Source organism: Gorilla gorilla, chromosome 14, assembly GCF_029281585.2.
Source record: "Gorilla gorilla gorilla isolate KB3781 chromosome 14, NHGRI_mGorGor1-v2.1_pri, whole genome shotgun sequence".
Lineage (NCBI taxonomy): Eukaryota > Metazoa > Chordata > Mammalia > Primates > Hominidae > Gorilla > Gorilla gorilla.
Genome location: NC_073238.2, coordinates 68,795,001 through 68,805,072, shown reverse-complemented (window position 1 = coordinate 68,805,072; position 10,072 = coordinate 68,795,001). Strand labels below are relative to the sequence as shown.

Here is a 10,072-nt window from a genome sequence, read left to right as displayed (position 1 = left end):
GTGTTTATTTTTACAATACTTATTCTTATTAAAATATTAGTATCTAATATTTTTCTGTAAAAAGACAATTTAAAAGATATTGGTGACCTCAAACCCTAAAGATGGAGAAATCAATACCAATAAGAAATTTAGCAGAGTTTAAATAACCAACTTTAATCAGACTTTAATTCTCTCTATTAGTAGATCAAAAGCTATTATTTTAGGGGAAAAGTATCCTATGAGCATTATTTCTTTGGAACAGAAATAAAGCGAGTATAGTATCATCCAGTGTTCAAACTTCACTTGGTAAAGTACTGTATTGGGAAATCAGTACATTTATCCCTCATTTTCCTATTAGTTGGGATTTATATTACTTACCACGATGGAAGTGGTGCTTAGAAAATGCAATTATGGAATGTAATGTTCCCCATTAAGGTCGGTATCCAGTATACAACCTAGCAAATCAGTCACATTAATCCTGAAGGGCCAGTTCTGCCATATAAACCTTGATAATAGGAAGTCAGCAAGAAAGGCTTCAGTGATAGAGGGAGGATAATTTCTTTTTAACTTGTCTGCAGATAGCGCAGAGTAAAAGAATAATGCACTGGGGTGTAGCCTAGAAGATGAGACTGTTCAAGGAAAAAACAAATGGTAGTGCATATACGAAAACAGTATTTTGCTAAAAAAAAAAAAAAAGCTTTAGCAAAAAAAAAAAATTTGACTCATATGCTGGGAAATATTTTAAGGCAATAATCAGAATTTGGGAGGGCAAGTACATTTGTGATACAAATAAAGGTTATCCAAAGTCTATGCAGTAGATCCACGGAATGTTATATTTGTGAATCACAAAGAGAAATGAGAGTTTCGGGACATGGAATAGAAGGATCTTAAGGTCATTGATGAAAATGACTTAGAGATGGAATACAGAACTGCAATGAAGGGCTGAAGGGAAAAAAAGAAAAACACATTACCAAACGATGGATAGAGGTAGCTCTAATGCTTTCTTCACTAGTGTTCATTCTGTAGACAGGCTGTGATTTCCATTTCAGGATGAGCCGTTGGCTTTGGTTCCCATTGGCTTGAGTTGCACTTGGTAACACCTGCTCTCCCTTCAGCTTGTGTGCCAAGAGACGCTCAGCTGGGTTAGGCTTGATTAGACTAAATTTCAGTAAACAAGATAAGATTTGGGGGAAAATTTGTGTAAGATATTTTTGAGGGAGAAGTAGAGATCAAATACCCTGGATAAATGAAGAATGACAGAACTTTGAAACACCATCGTAGGTACAAATTATTTTAAGAAGTATTGGCCCCCATGATTTGCTTCACTGAACAGACGGCATTGATAATGATTTTCATACATAAAATTATGTTTTATTCAGTTCTTGAACTAGGGTGCTGGATTGGAGAGCACAGAGAATCCCATTTCCAGAAAATCAAAGTTGATACAAGGAGACTTAGTAACTGAAGAGAGAAACAGAAATAGGAGTCAAATATTATGTGCAGGTTTCTGGTTTGGGTAGTTGAATCCATGTGATTTTTTGTTTTTTTTTGTTTGTTTGTTTGTTTTGTTTTTTGAGACAGAGTCTTGCTCTTTCACCCAGGCCGGAGTGCAGTGGTGCTATCTTGGCTCACTGCAAGCTCTGCCTCCCGGGTTCACGCCATTCTCCTGCCTCAGCCTCCCGAGTAGCTGGGACTACAGGCGCCCGCCACTGTGCCTGGCTAATTTTTTGTATTTTTAGCAGAGACAGGGTTTCACCGTGTTAGCCAGGATAGTCTTGATCTCCAGACCTCGTGATCCCCCCGCCTCGGCCTCCCAAAGTGCTGGGATTACAGGCGTGAGCCACCGCACCTGGCCTGAATCCGTGCGATTTTTGTAAGCAACGTAAGGTGGTAGAAGATAAGAAACACAGGAGCTGAAAGGTTTTGTTTGGGTGAAGGGTAGTGTAGAAAATGAGTTAGTTTGTATATAATAATTCTGAACTAGCAGATAATAACTGGGTAAATTACCCAGAGAAGTGGAAAAAAATCTTGTGTTGACCCTGGAGTAACATCAGGAATTACATAATAGATAGAGGTAAAGAATATCTCAAAGAAATCTAAGTAGAAATGTCCAAAGACAGACAGAGAGAGAGAAAGAGAAGGAGAGAGAGAGAGAGGAGGGGGTGGGGAGAAAGAGAGTGAGGAAGAAGAGAGGAAGAGGATAGAGGGAGAAGAAGATTATTATGTAATGAAAACCAAAGACAAAGGATTTCAGGACTTAGAGATGGGTCAGCAACACCAAATGCTTCCAAAGTTTAAGTAAGGTAAAGACACTTGAATATTTAATAAATGTAGCAATAAAGAGATAATTATAATTTTCCACATCCAGTTTAATTAAAGTGACAGTGAAAGAACCTAGACTGTAGCCGATTGTAGAGTGAATAGAAGTTGAGGAAATGAGGATGGCGTTTGAAACAAATGTTTTTAATAAAATTTGCCTGTGACAGGAAGAACAGAACTAGGGCAGTAGCTAGTAGCCATATGGGAATATGTGTTCAAGGAAGGCATTGGGAGGTTTTCAAGATGAGGAGTCAAACAGTTAAATGCTGACAAAATGGAACTAGCATTTGCAACACAGAAGAGAGGGGATGAGAGACAGCAATAAAGAGTAATTAGAAGTCTCTAAGAAGATGTGAGGGGAGGGAAAGTAAAGCTCACTGAAGAATTTACCAACAGAATCCACCTATTCCTGTGTTATAGTTGGCATTTCTTTTCTTTTGCTTCTTTTTTTTTTTTTCCTGATCCCAGAAGTCTGGAACACAGAGGTGAATAGCTTGATAAAGATATCAAAAGCTATCCTGCTATGCGTGATGTACTAGTCATCTTGATCACCTTAATATGAAGATGCTATCTTTAAGAAAATTATTGCTTATTTTTGTTATTTTTCTTATTTTTCTAAGCGTATTTTATTCACTAAGACCTTTTCACAAACCTACACATGTAAATAACCCAGTCAGACTGATCTTATGTTAGCACCTTAGTATCAGTTTTATCAGCTCTCTGTCCCAGTGCAATGTAGGATGTCCACATTATGTGGTTTGGTGTAGGTCAGTATGCTCTTCAATTCTTTTTTCGTGTGTTTACTTTTTTCAAAGCTTTCAAAGTAGCTCATTTAGGAATGAATATTTTAAAACTCCAATGTTTTAGTACATCTACTCAGTAAATTAATACTATAAAAAAAAAAGCCAGTATACATTTTAGTTATTTATCAGTTGAGTCATAATAACAAAGGATGTCTATTGTTCTTGTGGAAGTCACATGATGTGAAATGTGGGTATGAGGTGGTCTTCGAGTGATAACAGTTACTAAAATCCATAGAGATTATTTGATGTGGACATTCCGGGCATCAGAATCCATCGGCCCTGGCACAGAATGAGTTCATTCAGTCAAGGCATTTGAATTTGGGTTTTGAGAGCCATCTTTATCCTAGGATGGGAATAGTAGGTCTTGGAATAGTAGGTCATGCTCTTTTACATTTTCTTACTTTAACAAATATGCTTACTCATTTCAGCTTTTATTTGAATGTATGTCAAAAGAAAAATAATCATTTGTGTTGTGGAAAATACAGGTGAATTGAACCTGATGACCTCTAGAGATTCATTCTGCTTCTGATTTTTTATTTTATTATTTTATTTATTTATTTATTTATTGAGACGGAGTCTCACTCTGTCGCCCAGGCTGGAGTGCAGTGGCGTGATCTCGGCTCACTGCAAGCTCCACCTCCCGGGTTCACGCCATTCTCCTGCCTCAGCCTCCTGAGTACCTGGGACTGCAGGCGCCCGCCACCACGCCTGGCTAATTTTTTTTTTTGTAATTTTAGTAGAGACAGGGTTTCACCGTGTTAGCCAGGATGGTCTCAATCTCCTGACCTCGTGATCCCCCCATCTCGGCCCCCCAAAGTGCTGGGATTATAGGCGTGAGCCACCATGCCCGGCCTGATTTTTTATTTCAAAGTGTAACTGTCAGGGTCTAATTAAGAAACCAAAAAACAATGTAAGTGTCTACAATATAGGGAATTTAATTTGGAGAATTAGTTTCATAGGTGAAAGAAAGAGCATCTGACTGTTGGAGATCAAAAGGTGGTAACTCAGCATCTGAGAGTCAATCAAGGGACAGGACGGTAACCCAGAGAACAGCAACAGCAGAAAACCACTAGTACCTTAGGCTCAAAGATTATAAAACAGGGGGAGCCCACTGTCCAAAGTCATTCAAAGTAACCTGGTAGCCTGAAAAGCTGCACAGAGGTAGCCACAATCAAGAGGAGTTACAAGGGCAGAGCTTGCTGGAGAAACCACCCAAGACAAAGAGAGAGAAAGGGTTAACCTAGTTTCTTTCCCCCTTCCGCATAAAGCACCATCAGTATTTCCCATTGGCTGACCTGAGCCCAAGGTAACATAATACAAGAGTCCTGCTGTGATACCAGAAAGTGGGAGAGAGTCTGAGGAGCCAGGATTGGCTCAGAAATAAAATACTTTTTTGAGAGATAAAGACAACAATTACAAAGTCTCTGGAGCATAAAATGAAAATCACAGATGTCATTGTCATCATTATTATGTTATCCTTGAGCCAAGTATTGTTGACTTGTTTACCTCATTTCCCTATCCAGTCTGTGCCAGATTGTGTTGGTCACAGATGTCTTTATTTCCAATCTCTCAATCATGGTTAATGATTTGAAATTTCAGTGAAGACTTCTGTTGGTCAAACTCTTACTTATTTAGCTCTTCCTGGAAATAAGAAACCCAATTATCTCTTTTTTTGGTGATTCAATTATATAAAAGTAACTAATTTATCTTCCAAAAAGATCAGGCTATATCTTGTAGGATTTACAAAGAGGTATTTTTTAGTTCTGACACAATCTCATTCTCTAAATTTGGACTACATTGTGCTTTAAAATAATGTGTCCACCCTTCTATGTTTTAAGCAATAATTTATCACTAGTTTATTGTATTTACCAATATTTCTACACTTTCTGTTCTTCTTTTTTGATGCTTCAAAATTTTTCAACATTTTCATTTTGTTTCTGTGAGAACTTCTTTTAGCCTTTTCTAAAGGTTAGATTTGCTAGTGAGAAATTATTTTATTAGTTTTCCATCTTCTGAGAATGCCACTATTTTCCATTCACTTCTAAAGAATTGTTTCCCAGGTATCAAATTCACTGTTGACAGTTCTTTCAGGACTTGAGAGATGTTATGGCACACCCTTACGGACCCCTTGGTTTCAGATGAGAAATCTCCTATTATTTGAATAGCTATCCCTTTATAAGTAATTTTTCCCTGGCTTCTTTCAAGATTATTCCATAATTTTTTGTTTTCCATAGTATGTTTATGATGTGTCTTTGTATAGATTTTGCTTAGCTTCTTGAATATGTGGGCTTATGCTTTCAACAAATTTGGGAAGTTTCAGTTGTTGTTCCTTTGCATACATTTAGCTCCACTCTCTCCTCTCCTTCTAGAATTCTGATGATAATAATGATGGATATTTTGTCCACGGGTCCCTGAGGCCTGTGGTTTCTGTTTGTTTGGTTTTAGTCTATTTTCTCCCATTTGTTCAGGTTGGGTAAATTCTATTCATCTGTCCTCAAGTTTACATATTCTATCTTCTATTATCTTCACTCTAATACTGCCGAGGTGCCTTGTTGTGGCAGGATATCATTGCTGTTGTCTGGTGCCCCCTAGCTATGCAGTGTCTCTAGATGAAGTCCCACTGTGGAATGAGAACCCTTTCCCTGGCCTCTTAGGGTCAGCATGGCATTTGGATCAATGATTCTCCCTGTTAGTTTTGTAGAGTAACCTTGTATTTTTGAGTCCTGGCAAGGAATGAGCTTACCTGATCCACCATTGGTTGCTTGATCAGGAGGTGGAAAGCATGGGGCTTGGGTTGTCTTCTGTTGGATAGGGTTTTGTAAGAGTTGTGCTTCTGCATCATTCCTCCAGTCCTGGACTCCCTACCCTTTTTCTTCCTCTTACTAACTATACTTATCCTTGGTTTTCTGTTAAGTCATTTAAGGAATTTATAGTTGTACTTGGAGGGAAGGGGCAAGCAGAAAAAAATTCTGCACCCCTTTGTCTCTACTGGAAGTACTTTGTCTCTAATTAAAACCAGTGGTTCCCTACTGTAAGCAATTTTGCTCTCATACACAGTTGGCAATGTCTGTAGACATTCCTGATTGTACAACTTAGGGGCGTACTACCAGTATCTAGAAAATAGAGGCCAGAAGTGCTGCTAAGCATTGCATAATGCACAGGAGAGTCTCAAGCAAGACAGAATTATTCAGTCCAAATGTCAATAGTGCCAAGGTTGAGATAATTTAAACATTCTCCTTAGGATTAAAAAAAAAATGGCTACTTTTCAAATCTGTTGTAAGGGACATTGTCATCACTTTTTTCCTTTCTCATCATAACCACTAGTTCTGATGAAGAACTCTAGCTTTCTAAATGCAAAGAGCCTTTCTAAATATATGCCTGAGGATTTGCCATTTTTAATTTTTAAAAATGTCATTTTCTTTAATTTGATGCATTTATAAATCAAAAGGGTAGTTATTTTATCTCATGGCCTTGATACTATCTACATTACACTCAGTCAAGAAAATTTTTTAAAAGCTACTAACATTTGCTCCTCCCATTACATTTCACACAATTATACGCACAAAATGGTTTGGGGCTTTGGGCTTCATTAACATATCTTTTCTTTTGCATGCTAAATATAATTTGGCATACACTTTAACATTTATTATTCTAGTATCATTTGATGTTCTAATTTACTCTCTGTGCCAGCATCTACTTTACCACCAATTTTTTTTAAGAGTTGAGTAAAGATCCTGGAAACGTTGCTTTTTTTAAACACTGCTACAGATTTGGGAACTCCCAGAATCAAAGAACAACTTAGTGTGGCAGCTCATTACTGAACTGTGAGCTCTGGATATATAGAGTTACTGCCAAGAAATAGTTGCACTTTATAGTCATAGGCTTTATTCTTCCATCAATGAGATCTAAAATGGACTACCTGAATGTGGCTTATGCTTCTTGATGATCTTCCTTTGTACAGAGGAATCTTTGTCAATCTCACTATAACTCTGCCCTTTAGGAGTGGTATGCTGGGGCCAATAAGCAGGCAGGTATTGCTTCTGAATAAACAGCTCATCAAAAGTCTGAGAACAGAAGGTTTCAAATGTATCAAAGCAATTGGCACAGTTGTTCACTTGTTAATTAGGAACACAAAGGCACTTTCATCAAGCTGCCCAGACCAGGGGGCCATCTGCATGACAGCATTGCCTCTCTGATGATAGTGCAAATAGAGCTTAGCCAGAACTCTCCAGGGAAGGCTTGCTGACCTTCCTGCTTTAAAATATATATAAAGCATATGGATGAAATAAAAAAATTGAATATAATCATAGAATAAGCCCCTTTTTTTAGTGTTTAGTCTTCTGAAGAATTTCCTAGGGACTTGTGTCCTATGTACGTTAGTTTTGATAATTGCCTTTTTTTACTGCTACATATTTTAGTAATAGTTGTAATTATTCCCAGTCTATGCATGTCAAGGTACTTCTAATGCAATAACACACAATGAATTACAATTGCTTTTTAAGTCTTCTGTCTTGTCCATTGTGTGTAAGCTTTGTGAAGGGAGGAGCCATGTCTACCTTGTTTAATTTTATGTTGCCGCTACCTAGTAGAGTTCTAGAAAATAGTGAAATAAGGTGATGTTAGAAAGGATGTTTCATTTTTTTTGGCCGGGCGCGGTGGCTCACAGCTGTAATCCCAGCACTTTGGGAAGCCGAGAGAGGTGGATCACGAGGTCAGGAGTTCAAGACCAGCCTAGCCAAGATGCTGAAACCCTGTCTCTACTAAAAACACAAAAATTAACCCGGCATCGTGGCACGTGCCTGTAATCCCAGCTACTCCAGAGGCTAAGGCAGGAGAATTGCTTGAACCCGGGCAGCAGAGGTTGCAGTGAGCCAAGATTGCGCCACTGCACCCCAGCCTGGGCGACTCCAGAGCAAGACTACGTCTCAAAAAATAAAATAAAAATAAATAAATAAATAAATAAATAAATATATAAATATATAAAAAAGAAAAGATGTTTCATTTTAAAAATAATGTGTTTGGTTTGCTCTGACTTCATGTATCTGCATTTTTCTTTGTAAACAAGCATATTAGTATCTCAAATTTTATTGTATGACAATATTTTTGCCCCACAACACTCTCATATCTGAATGAGGTATAATGAGGTGTATCTGAAAGCTATTGAAATGCCTTCTCTACAGTACTGATATGAAATTTTCAATATCACTTATCTCTGTTAATTCTATCCTCTTTTTAAAATATCTAAATTGCTGCCACCATAAACATCAGATGTTTATGCCAGAAAGATGCTGTATGAAGCCACTGCGTGTTTACTTTCCTTGTTGACAGTTCAATCACTGATAATGAATGAAATCTCATTCCTAGGACTTTCCCAGCTCACTGATATGTTTTCAAGAGACAAACAGAAGCAATGCACATGGATCGTCACCTATTATTCGGGTAACCTTTGTGCTTTTTTTGCTAGAAGTAGATGCATCTTCTCTGTGTCTTCACAGTTGTTAATATTTAAATTATAGTCCTATGTATTTGTATGTCTATTTGTCCAAATATATTTAGCTGACCCTTCAACAATGGGTTGGAACTGCACGGGCTCAATTATTCATAGATTTTTTTTTCCGCAGATACAGTTGGCCGACCATATGGAGTTCTACATCTGCAACCAAATATTGGATCTAAAATACAGTATTTTCTGGGCAGGTGTGGTGGCTCACGTCTGTAACCCCAGGACTTTGGGAGGCCAAGACCTGAGGATCTGGATAACTTGAGGCCAGGTGTTCTAGACCAGCTGGGCAACAACATAGTATGACCAGTCTCTATAAAACACATTTAAACATTCTTCTTGTAGAGATCTTTCGCTTCCTTGGTTAGATAAATTGCTAGGTTTTTTTTTTTTTTTTTTTTTTTTTGTAGCTACTGTAAAAGGAAATGAGTTGTTGATTTGATTTATAGCTTGGTTGTTTTCGTGTATACCAGTGCTATTAATTTGTGCAGATTGACTTTGTAGACTAAGACTTTAGTGAATTCATTTATCTAATCTAGTAGTATTTTGGAGGAGTACTCAGGGTTTTCTAGGTGTAGGATTATATTATTGGCACACAGTGGTAGGATAAATTTCACTTTTCCAATTTGGATGCCCTTTATTTCTTTCTCTTGCCTGATTCCTCTGGATAGGACTTCCAGTGCTATGTCAATAGATGTGGTGAAAGTGAGCATCCTTGTCTTGTTTCAGTTCTCAGGGGGAATGCTTCCAGCATTTGCTCATTCAGTATGTTTGCTGTGGGTTCATCATATACAGCTTTTATTATTTTGAGGTATGTCCTTTCTATGCCTAGTTTGTTGAGGGTTTTTGATAATAAAAGATGCTGGATTTTATTGAATGCTTTTTCTACATCTATTGAGATTATCATATGGTTTTTAAAAATCATAGATAGCACAAACAAATGGAAACACATCTCATACTCATGGATTGGAAAAATTAATATCATGAAAATGACCATACTGCCCAAATCAATCTACAGATTCAATGCAATTCCCATACAAATACCAACATCATTTTTCACAGAATTAGAAAATACAATTCTAAAATTCATGTGAAACAAACAAACAAAAAAGCCCACATAGCCAAAGCAAGACTAAGCAAAAAGAACAAATCTGGAGGGATCACATTACCTGACTTCAAACTATACTACAAGGCTACAGAAGCCAAAACAGCATGGTACTGGTACAAAACAGACACATAAACCAATGGAACAGAATAGAGAGCCAATAAATAAATCCCAAATATTTACAGCCAACTGATTTTTGACAAAACATACAAAAACATAAATTGGGGAAAGGACATCCTACTTAATAAATGGTGCTGGGAAAACTGGCAGGCCACGTGAAGAAGAATAAAACTGGAATAAACTTTGTACAAAAATCACCACAAGGTAGATCAAAGGCTCAAATCTAAAAGCTGGAACTTTAAAAAT

General features: G+C 37.4%; 1 long non-coding RNA gene across 1 annotated transcript in view; it reads right to left on the bottom strand.

Moving 5' to 3' along the window:
- Positions 1–855: 855 nt before the first annotated feature.
- The window catches only part of LOC129526164 (uncharacterized), a 111,392-nt gene continuing 102,175 nt past the window's right edge, over positions 856–10,072 (bottom strand). Inside the window, exon 5 of the long non-coding RNA XR_010130584.1 lies at positions 856–1,137. This is a non-coding gene — a long non-coding RNA (uncharacterized lncRNA). The remainder of the gene's footprint in view (positions 1,138–10,072) is intronic.